Source organism: Caloenas nicobarica, chromosome 5 (assembly GCF_036013445.1).
Source record: "Caloenas nicobarica isolate bCalNic1 chromosome 5, bCalNic1.hap1, whole genome shotgun sequence".
NCBI classification, from domain to species: domain Eukaryota; kingdom Metazoa; phylum Chordata; class Aves; order Columbiformes; family Columbidae; genus Caloenas; species Caloenas nicobarica.
The window spans coordinates 13,374,274-13,395,679 of record NC_088249.1 but is presented as its reverse complement, the minus strand read 5'-3'; positions in this window follow the sequence as shown (position 1 = coordinate 13,395,679).

Genomic DNA, 21,406 nt, shown 5'->3' with positions numbered 1-21,406 from the left:
GAAAAAAAAAAAAAAAAAAAAAAAGACGATGTAATCGTCCATAACCACCCAAAACTTTGGAACCCAGAAAGTGCAGCTCAGGATGTCACCTTGCAAGATAACTCAAGGAAAGGGAAAGCATCTGTAAAACACAGCATCTCTCACATCAAAGGCATTTCCCTAAGGTACGGGACTACAGTTAAAAGTTTTATCTTCCCTACAGGGAGCCAGTATTTACCCTTTCCATTCTCTTGCCTGGGAGAATGGTTCTGTTTTCATTTTGAAGGTCAACTCCTACTCAGTTAGCAACAAAAACAAAAGAAGTCGTGTTGTTGAAAGGTACCCCAGTCTACCATAGTCTACAACCATGATGAAAGTGCAGCCTGGAGAACAATTCTACCATGTATTTCAGTTGCGTTGTGCTAGGACTGTCAGTCTCTTCTCAGCCCTGCCTTCCTTACTGAGACTGCGAATCACATTGTTAGTCGATACACATTATTTAACACACAGCAATGTCATGGATGGACACTCAAGTGAGTTGAGCCATGGTCATAGGCAGAGGTATTAGGTTAGCACACAACTCCACTAAGCTGAAGTATCCAGTTCCTCAGCATTTAATTTGATGAGACTTAACCCCAATTGTGATAACACAGGTGTTCTTTTGCTACCAAGCAGTTACTCTGCATTGCACTTATCGAGCAGTAGAGGCATGCTTCTAGAGCCAAAGCAACACGACTCTGGGATGTGAGCCTACATAGCCTAGGACATGGGCTGAAAAACAGCATATTACTTCACATTAGAACTCAAGGAAACCAGAAGACTGTAAAAAGTTCTGTTTACTGATGACTCTGGCTGCACTTGGCCCAACAGTGATGACAATAAAACCTGGCAAAATTTGGTCTTGGTCGATTAATGTGGTGTTGACAACATCTTACTGGGTGCTACTAGAAGCATGGCAATTATTATGGTGTTTATGGTGCACCTCTATGGGGTTTGCAGAATTACACATTCTGCACACACCCTAATTACAGAAATATTCAGGAAATAGTTTAACAAAATGAAAAAGGATTTGCAGGTAAAATTGGCAAGTTTTCATAAGTTAAATGCAGCTGTAATACATACTATTGATCAAAGTACATTAAAATTACACTGACTAAATAATGGAAATAAAACAAACTATGGAATAGCAGCTTATTCCATAAACAGAACTCATCCTGTGTTCAGAATAAACCCTGGATCTTAAAGGAAAACTAAAAGGCAATTATATAATTAATATTAACATAAACCATACGTGTAAGTGGGTTAAATTAAAGCTGAATGGCCAGCTTTGATTCTGACATTGTGTAAATCTGATTTCTTTACTTTGCAGTTATTAAATACTGTTATAATAATAACATTGCATGTTGCCTTAATTTTGGTTTTTTATAACACTATCTAGAAGTTACTTTTGTGCAGCAGTGACCATCAAAACTGTGCTCCCAGAACAGCTAGACTAACCACTGGGTTTTGTCTTCATTGTAAAGTAAATATTTCCAAATAATGAACAGTAATATTAAGATCCACATCGCATGCCGCAAAACAGCCATGAATTTGGCATGTGTTTCCCTTGCCCACCCATGAACAACATGGGTTCATGTCACCTGATGTGCTGTTCCTGTCCCCTTAGCATCAAGGTGGCTTTCTGCCCTGTAAGTACCAGTTGCTAATAGGTCTGTTTCACAACTTTTTCTTCTAAAGCTCCTTTCTGTTACTCTCTTGGCATATGTTTATTCCCCCTTTGAAGCTGCTAAACCTAGGTGCATAACACTATTTTATAGAGAATCCAAGGCCTGATCCAGCATCCACTGAAGTAACGTTTGATACAGTTTGGTGGGGCTAGACAAGACAAAGTAAAAGATACGAGGAAGACTGACAGGTCACACTGACAAGTTTGTCTAGAGGCTTTCAGAGGTGCGTGAAGAGGCGCAGTGGCAGAAGGACCGTGGCTATTGTGTAAATCCGTGTGCCTGTTTGTTAGTTTTGTTAGTTTGCATCGCAGCAAGCAGCAGGTTGTTACAACCTCTGTGGTTTCTCTTCTCTGTGCCTCTTCACATTACTCCCTCCTTGATCTCAGAGAGAAATCTTACTTGAGCTCAACCTCTTTGTGGAGGCAACTTTGCAAGTCTTCCCCCTGGCGTTACTGGCCAGGGGATGAGACTCTTATTCAGAGGAGAAGCAGCTGAGCCAAGTGAGTTTTCCACAGAAACATTGACCCATATCTGTATTACCTGGGACCTGTTTCCCAAAATCAATATTAAATTGCTTTAGGTTTGTGCAACAGGTCTCCTGGCGCTTATAGCAACACACTGGGAAATAAACTTTCATTCTTGGATTTGACATCTGATTCCACCAGCTTTCTGTACAACCTCTTTTTATTCACAATTGTAAAGCTGGAATTGCTACCTCGTTTTAAGGCTCATCATCTGAAGCGGTACAAGATTTAGTGTATGAGCGAGCCAACCACAAGCAGCTGAGGTACAGCCCTCAGCTGAGACTTGATAACTGAACGTATACGTGCTTCTAGCCTGCTGCAAATATGAAAGGAAACTGGTTGCCTGAAACCAAACTCACAGTGGATTTAAGCCACTTCCTGGGTAACTTGAGCTTGTTTGGTTTTCACATGCTTCAGATCTACACAGACATGTCTCAGCAGAGGGGCGGTGAGTTTGAAGGACTCCCTCTGTCAATCGATGCAAATCACCAGTCAGGCCTCTTCTTTGTGAGATGTTTGGGACAGGACCAGTTTTTGGTTTTGTGTTTAAGAAAACTTGTGCAATGAGTCTTACTCCATTACTAAAGTTACAAGGCACCAAATTGATACACATAATAAGGTATATAAACACTAATATTTTGGTGTTGAGGATATTAATTTAACAAGATCTTTTTACTGTGAAGGTTAATTCTTTAAGGTCTGAAAAACATTTGGAGGTCCCTGTAAGAAAGGAGTTAAAGAAATGTGAAAGTGTTGCTTTGGTACTGTGTTATTTATCAGCTGTCTGGTTAGCATTTGTGCTCAGTCCGCAGGTTTCACATGTAAATCAAATGCAATGAGTCTATGACAACTCACTAGATTTACACAGATGGGACCTGACCAGCCCTCTCTGAAGTCACCGGAGGTGGTCTGGGTTCCCTAATGATTGCAAATAGGCGACACAAACATAAATATAATTTACTTGTATAAAACTTTTAATTAGGTTAATAAAATATCTCTGCATAAAAGCCTATAGATCGTAAAAACCCAGACTCTGTGCATACCAGAGCTGGTGTGGATCAGAATAATAGACACAAAGAATTGCATTACCATGCTAATACAACAGGGAAGTCTTCTATCTCTCTTTTGAATAACCTCTCATGCAAATTTCAAATGTTGACCATGACACCAGACCTTCTTAGGGCACTGAGTTGTGTTTCCCTGTGCTTACAATATATTTGATTTCAATACAAAACTGCGGACTCATCAAAACCCCACCTTTCTGCCAGCATTCAATTATTTAAATATTATACGATGTAGCAGGGGGTTGCCCCTGAATCTTGCATAAAGTACTTCAGGCAAGCTCACAAATAATATAGTATGAAAAGGACAAAAAAACAAATGCGCAGAAATTTTAATCAATGGGATCCTTTTTAGCTCTTAGTTTCCACCTTTTGTCACCCTTGACTGGTTGTTTAAAACGATGATTCCAAAATGCATTTAAGCATACAACAAACATATATATCCAAATTGTCTCCACAATAATGATTCTGTAATCTTCTTGAAGTCAAAGGCAGGTTTATTTGTAATTGCGGTCATTACCCACCCACAAGCTAAATTGTTTGACCCCATGCTAAAAGTTTGAACTATGCAAAGGTTCATTGTTGTTATCCAATTACTATGTGTTTAGTTTCTCATGCACATAATGATGGAATATTTATAAATATACAAGTACTTCATGGTACTTATGAAATGTTACCAACAAAATAAAAGAATAATACATATATAAGGATATTCCATATACACATACATATACATGCTGTTAACAAAATACTTTTTATTTAATGTGCCATATTCTGGCCTCAGTTCCTAGATATCACAATGCCAAGGAAGTGGTAAAATTCATAAAGGTTGATTTCAATCAATTCCTCTTCCAAAAGACAAAAGTTTAGTTTGTCTTGTACAATGGGACTTGCACTAGTCGTAGGGAACATTTTTATACTTCTTAGGGAGTAAACAAAATCAGAATTCTTTTACATGTTTGCTAGAAAAATCCCCCAAGACATAATTTTCACAGAAGTAGTACATCCAGTTTTGTGTTCAAAAGTGTGATATACCAAAACTACGAGCCAATTTCTTTTTAAGAATGTGTATAAGCTGTCATAAGCATACACCAGTTTTCTTGTCCAAAATCTAAAAAATTAATGACTTGGTAGCTTAACCTGAGCACTATTAGCATCTGTCCCTGTGCAGCCCCAAACAGAATGGGTCTGAAGGACCAAGAGGACCTGCCATCCAAACTGTCACTGCATTGTGCTCCTGATTGCCACAGACCAGCATGCCAGGGCAGGGACACTCCTGACACAGGATGGCTGGAGGGTGCGGAGGTTTGCCATGAGTCACCAAAGGTGGGGTGTGCCAGTTCTGCATGTCCACCCTGACTGCAGCTTGGGAGGATGTATAATGGGTTCAGTGTATTCCTCCCCCAGGTGAAAACACTCCCTGCTTCGACAGGTGTGAGACACATCCTCCAGGGAGTGGGGACCCACATCCTCCAGGGAGTGGTGACGCACACCTCTGCTGGTCATCTCCGGTGCCCTGCTCCCCTGTACACCCCATGCCTGGCCACAGCCAGGACACCTGGCTCTCACCCCCTCCGCACCCTGAGGAGGAGCGGCGTGCGGGACCCCAAGCCAGCTGTGTTTGAATGAACCATGCTGCCCACTTTCCTCCCACTGGATGCTGTCCCCTTTGGACTTGTCTCAGAGCTGGTTGAAGAAAAGGGAAAATCTCCCCCAGATTCAGTGGTTTTGGGGACAGATTCCAGACCCCAGACAAATATTGCTTCAGAGAAGCTTGGAGTCTAGGATATAAATCTATTTCTTTGTTGCAGGCCTAGATGTAATTTGATTCCAGTAGTCAGGACTAGGATGTAAGAAATGTGGAAATATCTGTACAGGTTCCCTGCTGAAACAGTGGGTGCCATTAGAAAGCATAATAGTGTTCCGGGCTATTGATTTTACCACAGTATTTCCTTGCTTAAAGTGTTTTCCACTACGAGATATTTGCACCGTGCCACGGTAAATGTTATTTTTAACAGAGCTCACTGAAGTCTTGTTTAAGAAACTATGTGAACAATGTTGAGTTCTCTCTCAATGTAGCTACTAAGTTGGGTTGTCTGATGTCCTATTTAAAAAAGTAGGTAGGAAGAGCCAAATGGAACATAAAGCTGAAATGAGGTAAAAGGTAGATATGAAAAATACTAAGTAGTGAACCCCCATGAAGAAGTTTAGATACTAATGACATTAAATAGGGGACTACATTAATAGGTAGAGCTTAGATTTTGATTATATTTGCTGAAACAGAAAAAGACACCCAAACAAGACCTCATTTATCTTCCAACTTCCAGCTTAAGTCGTATAAGATGTGCTCTTTTTTATACCACTTACTTTTCAATTATTTTGTTATTTTTCTGAGAGATTCACTTATTCTGCTGTAGGCTAATAGGAAAAAAGAAGGGGGTGGGTGGGAAGGACAGGAGAAAATAAATACTTATAAACTGGTAAACAAGCAGAATATGCTTCTAATTTACAACCAACATAATTAAATGTATATCAGCTCATCTGTCATAAAGAGATCCAAGCTTCCTTTAAATGAAATTGGTATAATTTTTGTCCTTGGCTTGAGGTAGAGCAAAATTAAGTTTAAAACTGATCTTTGTTGATATGAATTGACACATCTCCCTTTTTCTGGATCTGAGTTCCTAATTTCATAATTTACAACAACTAAGATTTTACCAAAAATACTTACAGTATGTGATGGAAACCAGGCAAATAAAATACTAGTGAAACTTAACTGAAGCAGATATATTTAGTGGTTTCTTCTGATCCTGGACAGATACATTGAGTGTTCCATGGGGGTTGGTCCTGTGTTTGGCACTATTTTGTATTTCATTAATGACTTGAAGATGGAATAAAGTGTACTTGTAATAAATGTACAGAAGACACGTAGCTAAACCACACTTCAGGAACTTTGGATTAGACTTCAAAATTAATTGAATGAAATAATGGCCTTACAAAGCAGGAAACAACTTAGTAAGGACAAGGGTAAAGTTCCTTACTCACTTAGGAATACTCACTATGAGTGAGGTATGTCTGTTGTGGAAAAAAAAACCAAAACCAAAACCAGCTAACAGTATATATAAAAAGTGTCATATAAAAGGATCTAAAAGGCACCTGGGTAATCTGTCCTCTCCTCTGAGCTTATACAACAACTAATGGAAAATTGTGTCCAGCTGTGGACCCATACTTGAAGGAAGATGTAAACTAGTTGAAGAGACTGTACAACAAGGCAGTAAAAATCAGTGGACATCCAGAAAAAGTCATTACAAAGCAAAATGGAATAATCCATTCTCCACACTATAAGGCAAGAAATAGTGAGCCAGAAAACAAACCAAACAAACAAAAATTATATTATCTCTAAGTTTCAGAATATGTTGTGTAAAGAGACAATGGAATCTAGATTGCTGGAAATTCTTAAGAGCAGGTTAGATAAAGATGACAAGACTGGTTTAGGTACAGCTCATTCTGCCCTGGGAGACAAGGGTAGATCTGGATTTTTTGGTTCTCTTTCATACTTTTTTCGTATAACTGCATGTTAAAATTCCATTACTGTTATGATAGAAAGAAAATATTAAATTGGAACATACTTCTCCATGGATACTCACAGGAATCCCTGGACAGGAGCGTTTTCATGGAGACCCCTGACAAATAAGACCCTGTGTCTTTTCTGAAAAGCAAGGTACTTGCTGGATTCAACAGAAAACAAAGGACTGGACTATTCAGAAGCCAATATAACTGGAAAAGGAAAAGCCAGACTGTTGCAGAAAATTACCTTCAGGCATACATTTTCACTAAGTCTGCAGAGAGTTGTCTATAAGAGATTTATCATCCTAAATTACCATTGGGTCTACATAGGAAATAAATCTCCACAGATATCCCTTTGGAACAGGAAGAAAAAAAAAGTTAGCTCTCCTGTTCCAGGTTGCGATCTGGGGAGAGAGACTATATCAGAGTAGACATTATTGGGGAGTTACCATCTCCTCATCTTTTATATTTTCCATAAAGTTAATGGCTGTTTGAATTACCAGGCACTTCTTATGCTCCTCAGTTTTCTTGTAGCTGAAGAGCTACTGTCTAAATATGAAAGGAGACTCGTCCTCACTTCAGCTGGTTCCCAAAGCTAAACAGAATTTTCCTATGGACGGACAATTCTGATTGGGAAGAAGGATGTAGATTGGTTGAAGAAATTCTAGAATAGAGCAATAAGGAGTACCTAAGAACCAGAAAGAATTTCTCAAGGCAGGATGGAAATCCTAATCATGTCTAGTGATACTAAGAAGAGAGGACAATCTGACATACAAGCTTGCTATTGCTAAGGGATTTGAGGTTGATGAAAGAACAGAAGAGGAAAAAAAACTCTGCACAGTTCAATGACTGCCCTTACAAGGCATGTTCAGAGGAAACAGCTGGATCTGCAAGCAAGATTTAATATATCCTGCATTGACTATACATTCATAGGAAGAGAAAAAATGTAGTATAAAGAAAGTGGAGTGAAAGCTAAGAACAGTTTAAGAGAAAAAAAAATGGAAGCAGAAAAGATGAAGGGGAAGGATTTCAGAATGATTCCCTGACTGCAGCAGTGACAGGAGGGATCTGCATCTGATCTTATGCTAATGTATAAAGCTAGTCAAAAGATCTCTACTAATGATCAACTACTGTCAATTTTACATTTATTTAGAAGCTCCAGTAAACGCACAACTCCAGCTACTTGCCACCAAGGCGACACAAAATATTGCAGAATACCTGGGTTTAAAAACTCCCCCATTCTCTTGCAGCTGCAGTTCAATCTGCTGCAATTCAAGGTGTCTTTAAGACATGCTTCAAATGAGACCTTACCAAATGAGATGCCACTTTCTTTTCTGTATAACAGTTTGTGGGTGGGTCCTGACTTGGAAACTCTTGATCTCAGTTCACAAGAATAATTCCTGAGGGACCTATGGCAGGTCATTCTGAAGGCCAGTTCTCAAATTTCAGGTCCTGATTCTTCCACAGTTCAAGTCACAATATTATTTTAGTTTCTTTCTTATCTTTTAAGCTTATTTCCCATTTCTGGACAAATGAATTGCTAGGATGTCTGTGAGGTCCTTAATGCTCAGGAACTTGGGAACAGTTCAGTTGAGAGAAATGTCAAAATCTCCCAACTGGGTTTGAAATCCAAAGATTCAAGCCTTAGAAAAGTGTTCTAATTACAGTGAAATCTGCAACACTTGATCAGTACTTTCCAGTTACAGCAACTTTTTAAAATCTCAGAAAAATTTCAAGTTACCTATTCCACGGGTAGTTTGTGGAAAACAATCTATTTTTCAGGGTTAGCAATGAGATTCTGTTTAACTGCTGTGGTGACAGTGTCTCAAAAAATCAATCCAATAAGCAATTAAAAATTGTCCATGTCTGTAACCTTAGCAGAGAATTGTCCATTAACTGCCAACAAACAAGAACATAGTCTGCCAACATGTGACTCATCTGCTCTCCTATACTAACATCCAATGGTAAAGCTGTATTTCATACAGGAAAATCGAAATCAACTTATGTGAACGTTTGAAGCAAAAGTCATGCATAACCCACTAAAGCAAAATGAATATCAGAGTCAGCAGGTTCCAAAAAGAAGAAAAGAAAAAGTAGCTATAAACTCCACAGAAAGTGGAAATACAGGCATTGTTATACAGACCTCTAATCTCTTGTGCAGTGCTATATGTGGAGAAGAAAAAATGCCTTCCTGACCTCTCCAGGTGATCAATTTACACTCTGAAGCCTGAGAGCTGATCTGTATCTATTCCAAATTAACTGGAATAGAAAGAAGCATGAGGCTAAAACATAAAGAAATAACACTGTAGAAAGCAGAAAGTACCTTATTCATCAGTACAAGTCGGGATGTCGTTTGCTAGCAAAGGAGATATCTTCCTTTCATAAATATGCCTGTGCAGATTTTAATATCAAAAGTACCTCAGAACTCTCAGTGAAAATAATCTCTGCAGGTACTGGTCCAAAGCCTACTGAGATCAATAGGAACAGCTCCCTCCAGTGCAGTAGACTCTGGATCAGGCCCTTTCTCTGTAACAAAGGTTCCTTCTATCACACGGCTGCAATGTCCCCTCCTTCCTACCCCCTTACAAAACGCTTCAACTTCTGTTTCGAAGCTGACAGAAAAACAAACAACCCTGATGAACCTAACTGGAAATGTCCTTTCAGATGGGAAAAGATACGCGAAATCACATTAGCCCTGCCCAATGTTAAGATGTTATGCAACTTACAGTCTGATGCACTGTATTGTATGTGATTATCATGCAGTATAATTTCACAGCTTCTCTTTTTTTTTTTCCCAGGTCTACTGAACTTCTGTTATTTCCAAAGTGTTAAAAATACTCCTTTTGCTAATATAAATGATTATAATTGACAGTGCATTGTCAATCTATTGCAAAGCTGATTTAATTAAGAATGCCAAGGGGCATCATTTGGGGCCAGGTATCTAAGCTGCATTTTTTTTTTTGATCTCAACCTCTCCCTATAGGACCGTCCACACTGGCACCAAAGGCTGGAGGGCAAGAGAACAAAGGGAATTTTATGTGTCTGAATTCAAATTCTTTTCCTTTGAAATGAAGCGTCCAGAATGGGCAATAAAACTGTGAAAATGGATTTCTGGCCGCATTTGATGTTAAGCCTTTAGTGTCAAGAGCCAGGTCTTTTTTTCTCTCTCTTTCTTTTAGGTTTTTTTTTCTTCCCCTGAATGGTCTTGTGGGGAATTTGTCCTATAAATTATTTCTTACCGTTTGTATGCATACAGGATGGCCTTGTCTCGTAGTTAGAACTCAAAAGTAGGCTATTTCATGTGTGTGTGTTATAATTAACTTGTGTTTTCAGTAAAATTGCGATGGAAAACATTGTGCTAAAGAGGCTCTTTTCATGTGGCTTTTTTTCCTATCAGCCCGTGTGTGAAACTTTAATGTTTATCAAGCACTTCTGTGGAAAGAGTAACTTTCACTCTGGTCTTCCTTTTTCATACCCAGTAGTCATAATCCTTTGTGTCATCTTTCCACCCCCATAGTAGGATATTGCAATGCAATAAGAAAAGCAGAGGATTAGGCCCACTTAGAATGATCATGCAGAGGGATCTATTATAATAATGATTACAACCATTTTATCTTTGAAAGCTAGCCACTGATGGAAGGGCAAGGCGGGGGGAAAGGAGACAGAAATGAAAGAAATCTTGGCATATTTAAAGGATTTGTTCCTAAGTTTTGATTGTATATGAAAATTGAACTTTAAATATTTATTCGTAACAAAAGCAGTTGGAAATACCTTATTAAAGCTGCCTAAATTAATTTAAATTATTATGCACCGCCAAGGCAATATATTCTTGCTCTCTGAAGAAAAAATTTTGTGTGTATGTATGTGTATGGGTGTGTGCGTGCATGCAGTTTAATTAGAACACTTTTCTTTTAATAAAACTAGTAGCATTTCACTATCTATTTCTCTGCAGACTATGTTTTCATGAAGCAAGATTACAATGATTACCAATTCTTTTTCTACTCGAGCAACTCAAGGTGTTGAAAGTAAAATTTAGTTCAACAAGTATATGGAGACTATTTTACTAGGAGCCAAACTCCTATGTTTTCAAACAGAGAATAGCAAATGTTTAAAAACATACCTTTTGCCCCTGTTAAGTAAAAAAAAAAAAAAAAAAAGGAGAAGAAAAAAAAAACCTCTCTCTTTGGTGTGTTCATGGATTTCACTGTCTCTAGTCCTACGTTTCTCCTCTTTCAGCCCCTCCTTTTTTTTTCTGATATCCTTTTCTTGTAGTTTTCTTTCTCCAGGCCTCCCTCAGGCTTCCTGCCATCTATCTAGACTTATTCTCTTTTCCATTGACTTTGGTTCATTCTGATCTTTTTTCTTTTGTTTTACGTACCACAGTTCACTTTTTCTTCCTTTCTCACATGTAGTTTTTCCTTGCCTTTTCCATTTTATTTCTCTGTCTTTATCTATGTCTCTAATTCTCTGTTTTCTGTATTTTTCAGCTAGATTTCCAGGCTGTGACATATATACCTGCGCAAATAAAGAGAAAAATTGCAATCAAAGGGATTCTTCAAGATTAAGGCAGCCTTCATTTCAATCAGCATCTAAAGCTAAGAGATTTACACCAACAAATGGATAAACAAGTGTCTGTCATACTAGAATTGGGGCAAGAATGCTTTAAATGAAAATAGTAAAAAGTTGATAGGAAATTATCTTCTCTAGTATTGCTTTATAGGAACTCTCACCTAAAGGCAAGTTCGCCACAGTACTGAGCATCCTTACTGACCTCTCCTAACCTGAACTCTGTCAAGAATTTTTTGTGGGGACCACATCATGACCCTGTGGGAAGCACAGTTTATTCTAGCACAAAAAGAAGAAAGAGTGCCAGCACGATTTTCAGGCAAACCAGATTTTCTCTGGTCTATTTAGTTTTCAAAGGAATGCTTCTACAGTTACCTGTGTAACTCCAGTAGTGCCCTAAAAGCCACGCTTTTGTCTGATTTCAGGACACCATGTCCAAAAAAACACAAGGAACTGTTTAGCAGGCTATGAGATCGGGGATTTTTGAACACTCAGCATCCTGACTTTACTTACAAATGATTGTATGCTATTACTACGATCAGTACCCTTCCTTTTATCTTGGTTGCATGAACAAAACCAATCTCTCTTTTTTAATACAAATACAAAGCTACATTGCTTCTCTTTGGTCACCACCTCCACCCTCATCTCTGGGTAATAAATAATTAAAGAACTGAGTAAGGCCTATTCAAGTCTCCTTCTTCACCCACCAATTTAATGAAATATATAAATGCTACAACTTCTATTCAGTGATCAGGCCCTACAGGCCTAAAGTTAAGCATCTGTGAAAATGCTCTGTTGAAACATCATTTTCACAAAACAATCAAAGTTATACTGAGACAAACTATTAGAAGGATCAAAAATAGAAAGATCTCTATTTTTTATCTGTATATGTAGGTTGATAGATACGGACTTGCTAAAATATACTTTGGTACATTTTCATCTACATCTACACAAAGACCAAACATTTTCCATTTAATCCAGCTGTGTAGTAAAATACTGCGTTACCTGGTTTACATGTAGTATAAAAATTCCAGTTACACACAAACATTTCAAAATTTGGAATAGAACTTAGGAATTCTCATCTCCCTTGTTGCTTTTAGGACAAATATACCAACTGCTACAAACACCCAAATTGATTTAATGATTTAAGCATTTTTCAGACACACACACACACAAAAAAAGAAAAAAAAATAGTAAAACCTTTCATACAAAATATTCTAGTTTCACAGACGCTCTGTGAAACAAAAAACAGGAACATGTAAGATATTACACATAGTTGTACCAAAACCACAGCCAACATTCATGTATTACATCTGTTAGACAGGCAATGCTCTGTCCTGTCCAAGATGTGGTCAGCTTTTGAATTAAGATTTGCTGAAGCAAGTTTCCCAGGATCTATTGCAACCCTACAGCTTCAGGCTGTGATAATGTGAGATTTTGGAAACCAAACAGGACAGGGCTTGGCCAGTAAGTGAAGAGGAGAATCCGAGGAGAAGACAAGGCACTGCAAAATTTTTGGCTGCTTTTCAGTTCATGGTGGTTTGTACCTTCTTGCTGAGATGGGCAAGATGTTTCTCTGAGGTCCCTGGCATTGTGTCCATGGTCTGCGGTTCCCCTGTCCTGACCACTGCAGGGCATTGGAGGTTCTTTGTTGCTTGTTTACACTTCAAAGCTTTCTAACTCCACCCAACCTTGCAGCAAAATCAGAATGGGAAATGAGTGAATAAATATAAGATTACTTAATCTGGGTACATCTTTTACAGCTTCCTGCCTTTAATGCAAGAATTTGCTACTCAGAAGCTACTACACTACTGTATAGATTCATCTGCATTTCAGTGACAGGTAGGGTTTTCTCTTATTCCATCTTAGGAATCAATATACTATTACTTTTCCCTAAAATATGTTTTTCCTCATTAATAGTATGTGCATGATTTCTGTTTACAATTTGCCCTAACATGAATTCTTAGAAATAAACATTTTTATTTTGTTCCTGTCATGCATGATAAAGGCCATCTCAAAGTACTCCTGTATCAAAGAAGTAGTATGCATACTAAAAATGCCTTTCTCAAAATTTTTGTTTTGAACTTTGTGAAGCACAGAATAGTTTCTACAACCCTTCTGAACCCTCTTTTGCTTCCCTCATACACTCAACCTATACTTTCACATCGTAAGTTCTACAGTATCAGATTTTTAGATGTTTTCATTGGGATTCCATCTCCTTAAGACATCATGAAAGAATCTAAGTTTTCATTATTTTAAAAACTTGAAAATATATCCCACTTACAATGCAAAATTCAGAAGCAACAAGCTAGGAAGCAGAAAATAAACAGACAGATAAATAGATTAAAAAACAACATCAACAAAAACAAACAAACAAACAAAAACTGTTGGTTTTTTTTACTGGTTTGGGGGTTTGATTTTCATGTCATTTATTTTGAGGAAAATTAAGTGAGCACCAGCAGGGAATACACATGATTTTTAAACAGCCTGTAACTGATGTGTGACCTCTGTTCAGCCACATGACACAGGCACTCAGCTGCTGTAACAAAAAAAAGTAGATTCTAGTAGAAAATGCATTACATAGCACATATCCTTCTCCTTTCTTGGTACCAAGTTTGCCACCAGTTCACAACTCACTGAACCCAAGCAGTGTAAGCGCCGAAGCTGAGCTCCGGGTGTCGCGCATAAGTGCCACTGTAATTGTGAAGACTGCTTGTGCCAGGCACTGCACACAAGGAGCTGGACAGGAGAAAGCTGTAACACAAAGTGTTCTGTCTTCCGGTATCATACGGCAAACCCTCTTTATCCATTTGAAACTCTCGACACAGCTTTAATCAGGAACACAGATCTTAAAGCCTGAAAAGATTTCAGAGAGGAATGCTCTAAGCCGGAAACACTTTTGCTCAGCCCCAGGCCTTGTATTCACAGGTCAGGCTACAAAGTGACCAGCTTGACTGACACAGGTGAGAAACAGAGAAGTGAACTTGCACAGATGAGCCCCATCGGAAACGAACGCACACGCAAAGCCAGCACGCACACGAAGCTAGCGCTGACATGCTGCAGCTGGTTTCAGGTACACAAGGAGACGAAGTCTACCCGGATGTGGTCAATATTGTTGTAAGCTTCACAAAATATGTTTTTTTTCCCAGAGGCCTTTGCAGCAAACCCACAAGTTTTTTTGGAGGTAACTTCACTGCACAGCTTTCAACTTGCTGGATAAATTGTGATGGTTATTCACCGCTGGTACTGCAACAGTAGCTGTTTCCATCCTTTAGCTCATTTCATTTATTTTCTTTCATAAATGGCTGAAAGTGGAAAATAATACCTGATGATTAGATACCTTTTGGGTATAAAACTTCAAAGAAGGGAGAGTAATGATGAAAACATAATAATCAAAGTTTCCACTTAGATTTATTACTTATTATTACTATGAATATTTTTCAATTTTTAGAATGCATGTCATAAAGAAAACGCATGTGAAGCTTTCCATTTTTAGCATTCTATTTATTAACAATAGTTCCATTCAATGTCCATAAACAGCAGATGCAATTTTAGTGAAATCCGTAAGCAATAAAGCTACTTATATTCTAATTCAAGTATCTTGACCCATTATTATCAATTTTGGTTTTTGTGATTATTTAGTTCCATTACAACAGTAAGTGCTAAGTGCTTTCTAAATTAAGATTCATGATAGTCATTCCAGCCTTGTTAAGAAACAATGTTTATAACCTGGTTATCTAAATAACATATTACACTAAACAGAAAAAAAAAAAAAGAATACTTACTTGACAATTCCAGTAAGAGTTTCTCAACAATTCGACAACATGATATTTAAATGAAATGTATCTTTTATACATGCACAGAATTACTGATTGGTGGACTTCAGAAAGCACAGCTAAAGTTATTGCTTATTTATCATTCAAAGGTGTGACAGATTTCACAATTATTAAAAGAAATGTCTCACTTTTGAACTATGACCTGATGGCTAAATCCAAAATCCAAGGAAGTTATCCATCAAGCCCTTTCATAGGGACCACACTCTGTTCTAGGCACCCAGCACAATCCACCAGGGTGTACATGACTAAATAAGCACAGTCAGATTCACTGTGATCTTTGTTTTTCTCCTTAATTCTGATTAATATTTGCTTATTCCCCTCCCTGATAAAATTTTATCCAAAAATAGGCATGCATCTAGGGAGAGTCACATCTGTCTTGCAAAGTCTTGCATAGTGGACTCTCACCTGTGACTGGGCACACACCATAAACACCTCTCATTAAAATCAGCACATAGCACGTGATGAGAGTTATTTTTCATTCTATCATAATATTGCTACACTTTACTTGTTTGTGATTCAAGTTTGTTGGACACAGGCAATTCATGGGAAAACTTCAGTTTGATGGTTCAGTTGCATTTGAGGGCAAGAGTCTCAGAGAACTTCATGATTAATCTGCACTGAAGCTTTTCTTCCAAAAGTCAAGCCTCCTTTTTAGGGAAAGGAGGAAAGGATTTGGAGTTTGGCTCAGGAGTGGCATTTTTATGGATGGTTTCATAAAGAGCCACACAAAGGATTAAAGGCTAATCATGTCAGAGAATTGATGAGCTTTTGTAAAAATAGACAATATTTGGATTCAAGTATTTGTGACAGATATTTACTGCATCACAATGCATTGTCTTTCCAGCCAGAAATTTTTGAGCTGAATGAGTATTCAGACTGGAGTCAATCAATTTAAATTTAGCTATTTCCTTCTGTGAGCCACAGAACAACTCTGCAGATCTGTAGCTAGATCTTGAGATCCAGTGTGGAGGTCTGAGGTCTGGACCTCTGAGGTCAACTAATGGTTGATCTACACAGTAGTTCTTCCCTCAGTGGGGCTCGAGAATGATAATAACTTCTTTCTGCTCTGCACAGCTGTCAATTTTCATAAAATCTGCAAGAACTTAATATATTTGAGGTCTCTGCCCCTCAAATTTACTTGAGTTTATCCAACACGCTTTAAATGTACTGATGTACACACACATGGTGTAATCGTTATTATTTCCCTTCCTCAGCAAACCAGGCTAAAACCAATAGAAGGTGAGCCTCTAAGACTCTTCCAGACCTCCAGCATTAAGTGCAGCATTGCCTCTTAGTGTATACAACCCCCATTGTTTTGTCCAAGCCAATTCTAATTGACATCATTGATTCGTGAGAAGAGTATCTAGTAATTAGTAGGTTTTTTTAACGGTCATGCCATTTGACATATGAAATGTTGTGCATTACTTAAACAATAGGGTAGAAATATCAATAGTCTGGTGCCACTGTGTATGGCTCCTTTCCATTAGAGTGCATATATGTGTGAGGTTGTGAATGGTGAGTAACAGGGGACTGTTTATGATATATCTGGTGAAGTCAGCATTGACTTCTTGTACAGTAGATCTCTGGGGGTAGAAAAACTTACTAGGATTTTATTTATCTTTCTTGGGCTTGATCAGCAGATTACTTTCAGGTTTATTACAAAATTTAACTTGATTTTACTCTGAGAGATACCTTTAGCTGGACTTCCCCTACCATATATGTGATTGAAAACAGGCTCAGTAGCTGTTTTCTTCACTTAGAATTCTCTGTAATGCTAATGACAAGGGTTATTTTGGGTCTCTGTTGCTGCTATTTTCTCTTTTCTTCTTCTTCTTCCAGTGCTGTTGTTTAGCCTGGAGAAAAGATGATGTAAGGGGGAACTAATCCCACTGTGAAGGTTATTGGAAGATAGAACCAGATTATCCACAGCAGGGCATAGCAGGATGAACAAGAGTCAACAAAGATTGAAACATAACTCCATCTCTTGAGGTTTCCATGAACCAGCTGGACAAAGTCCAGAGAAGCCTGGTCTGAATTCAATGGCCCTGCTTTGAGCAGGACATTGGTCTAGAGACCTCCTAAGGTCCCCTTCCAACCTGAATTTTTCAATCATATTGTGATTCTATATGTTGTCTTTTAAATTCATTTTCTGTACAAAGATTTGTCTGCAAACCCTGCCTTGCCGTAAGATATGAATCTAGTGAAAGATCCTTAGTAATCATTGATAAAACTTGCCTTTAATTGATGTTACTTTAATATAGTTCTAAGTCTGAAAGTCTTCAGTCAGATAGTTGCCATGAAATGCAATATCCTATATAAAAAGAGAGTCTTGTTATTGCCTCACTGACTTTCGATCTGTAGTTATTGTGGCAAACTACACTGGATAGAAATGGTCTCTAGGGTCCCTAAAGCTGTTGCTAGATTTTCACGGTTCCTTAGGCCATCAGATCTGCTACTTTTAAATCCTATTATAACTTTGTATAAGTGAGAAGGAAGTGAAGAGTGCACATTTCAACTTTCGAAGACCTCTAGATGGTCATACATTTACTTGAGGAGTAGGAATGTTTTATATTGATGGCAATTGAATGCATTTAGACCCCACCTGGCTTTGGGTGATTTCTTTAAAAATATCACATTACTGAAAGAACTTGCCTTCAATAAGGTTTTTGTATTATGAGTAAAAGTTATTTACAACCTTGGTGGGTTCCCCTTTGAAGTCATTTGTCTTGTTGAGAGGGGAAGTGGGGCTGGCCTTTGAAGAGTTTCATTTCATCTTGGATCTCTCCCTTTGAAGTACACTTTACCCCGTGGGCATTCCCTGTGGAAAATCTCTCATTGTTCATGGGTCTCCTAAGAAAATATTCCCCAGAGGCACACTTCCCTGAAGAATAATTTACCTTGGAGATACAAGCAGTGATGTATTTTTCATCCTTGCCAACAGCAGGTAGAGTCTAGTTACACCAACAGCTAAAATTATTTTCTAAAGAAAATATAGATGATTGCTAGTTTAATATGTAGAGGGCAGCTGCACAACACATAGACTGTCCAAATCTTGATAAACTCAACTTCCTTAGTGCTATTGAAAAATTATAAGCTATTTCAGTAACAATACTCTGCCTTTAGATAGTCTTATTTTTTTTCTTTTAATCTTTGATGCTGAAATCTTCTCAGTCTTCAGTTCTACCAGGAAAAATTCTGTGAAAGCCTGAAGAAAATCTTGTCAGCCATTTGCAGGCCTCACGGTGTTCAAAGATAGCCATTCTGAGTGTGATAAAACAGAGAAAGTACTTTTTCTCTTTAAAGAATTCTTACTATTTTTTTTTATATAGAACTTCAACAAACAGAAAAGTAAACCTTTCTTTACAACTCAGTGCTCATTGAGGTCTAATACATTAGTGAGGTTGCACACCACAAATTAGGAACATAAACCCAAACAAACAGCCGCACCTATGGTCCATAAAAGCTTTTCAACCATTAAAGCAGCTCTACTTCTGTGTCCTACCATTGCCTAATTTCAAAGGCATAATATAGGGTAATTGCTCTGCCCACAGGATCAGCTGTAGGCATAACCAAAACAAGCAACTAACTTGGACGGCCAATTTCCAGAAAGGAAAAACAGCCAAAGCCCTGCTCCCTATTTTGCTTATACCACAGCCTTAGAAATCCAGACTGGCTGCTGCAGCTGCATTGAGGTGTGTGGTACACAGGTGATGGGGGCAAGTGGGAGCCCTCCCAGAGGCAGAAATCATTGCCCCAAGCCTTTTCATCCCCCTGGCAGCAGAAAGAGCAGTGAATCTGACCTTGTGTGACTCCTCTTAGTGCCTCCTTTCTCTTTTTCTTCTCCATTGCAGGAGTGACCTATTTTTGATCATGTTCCACAACTTACTCTGAAGGGGTGCAACACTGGAAGCCTAGAACCAGCTCAGTACACTACATATATTCTTAAGCACTGACTTAATTTAGTGTTTTCTAGCAACAAGCCTACCATTTCACAGAGCACCTGGGTCACTCAGGAAATCTATGGTAGCTTCAGGATTGTTGCAAAAGTATCAGATTAAATTCTCACATTTCATTCTGAATGCAAAGAGAAAGACTCAGCGGATTGGAGGGGATATTATGGCATGCAGTTTGCAGTTTATTTATATATATATATAAACATATATTTATAAAACTTCAATTACCTCTGAAAATAGAGGATTCTGACAGGAGATAAGAGCTCAGCCAACTTGAGTGCTTCCTTTCAAAATTATGTGACTGATTTAGGTAAAGATAGTATGATATTTCCCATTGCACTATATTTAAGTATTAATGGATTTTTCCTGTGAAATCTCTATCTCTCTTCTGCAAGACAACCTTTGGCCGTCTTACTTGTTTGATATTATGGTCCTTTCCATGGCAACAGATTGTGATGTCATGCATGGACAGATTATGAGGTCAAAAAGTGCCCAAGATGGAGTTGGAGAAGTAGGAAAAATTCTGAAACTTTTCGAAGTAAGCATTCAAAAGAAGTGGAAAACATGCTTAGAGTTAATGCAATAATTGTCTAACTTAACTTGCCAAAGAGGCTTTGTGGTTGGGTCAGCCATTAATAACAACAACAACAACAACAACAATAGGAAGCATTTGCAAAGACCACAGCACTGTCAAACAACAAAGAGCTTTATATCTGTTACATACATAATATTGATTCCATTTTGTCATGGAATATGTAGAAACTTTTTAAAAATTTTACTTTCTCAACAATGACACTTGAACTAATGTAAGCAATGGGTAAATCTATGAAAAGCATAGGTGTGGCTTTCACTTTTTTTCCCCTCAAAAGTTTACACGCGTTTAGACCTGAGGTTTCAGTTCAGCTTTGTTTGGAAAATTATTTTGAACACACATTGGTTAAAACAATTCCAGTAATTTGTTCACATTCAGGGTTTTTACTCTAGTCTATCAGCACATCAAATACTTGTTGGATGTTGTCTGTAGAAGTTCTCCACAAATACATTTCTCCTGCAGGCTGTGGCTTTCCACAAGTCTATTCTTTTACTATTTGATAAAATTTAATATGTTACAAGGGATCATTGTTTTTAACACTCCCCATAGTTAGTCTGATTTCTCCAGGAAATCCACCTGCTGATAAAGGCAACCTGGCTCAATGCACACATGATAATTTACACAAAAGAAGCTTGTTTTTGCAAAGTCTGGATAAGACACACCAAATACTATGAAGGGAGAAACTGAGTCCCATAGACTTTTCCAGCAACCACACAGGTTTCTTTGAAACCAATTCATATATGTCTATGCAACAATTAAACCTGCAGGTTGCAGATACCATTCCTTACATCAAATTATCCCTCTATAAAATGGGGTAATCCCACATTCCGATGAGGTGCTAGAATAAAAACATCATAGACTGGGGAGGTAGATAAAATGGTAGCCAGCGGTCTCTATAATTTATTGGAAATATAAAATTCTACCTGGAAATTCTGCTTAAAATTATACCTGTGTCTTTCTTTTGATGCAAATATCAAAATTATGAAAATATCAGGAAGACACACATCAGTAAGTCAGATTTAAAATGGTGAAATTAAAGCACAGTTGTTTTTTTCTTTTCTACTTTTTCCAGGAAACTCTTGTCAGTAATGAAAAGAGAATCCTCCAAGTTTACAACGAGGACCTTTCCCAGTGAATCAGGGTGTTCTACAGTAGGAGATAAATGAACACCATAAGTGTCGAACGGCATTAATGGGAGTTTTGAGTGTGAAAAGACTATGAAATTGCACTCTACAGCTTAGTTTGTGATTGATGATTCAACTATGAACAAAACACAGGGCACCAGCTAGATTATGCTAGACTAGGCCAGGGTTTACCCGGCCTCTCAGATTCCATCTTGAGTTATGCTTTCTCCCTCTTAAATAAGATAAACCAGCTGGAGAATACGGACCTGTAGTCAATACTCTGCTAAATCCTCATCCCTTATGGCCATATTCTGCTTGGTTTCACACATTCATGTCTATGTGCTCAAGTCTTATCTACACAAGTATATACATAGATGTGAAAAACTTTGTCTTATTTCTCTGTGTGGACATGCTGTTTCAATGGTGAATATGGCCTTGATATTGTCGAACACATTAGAGATACTGAGCACCATTTAAGAA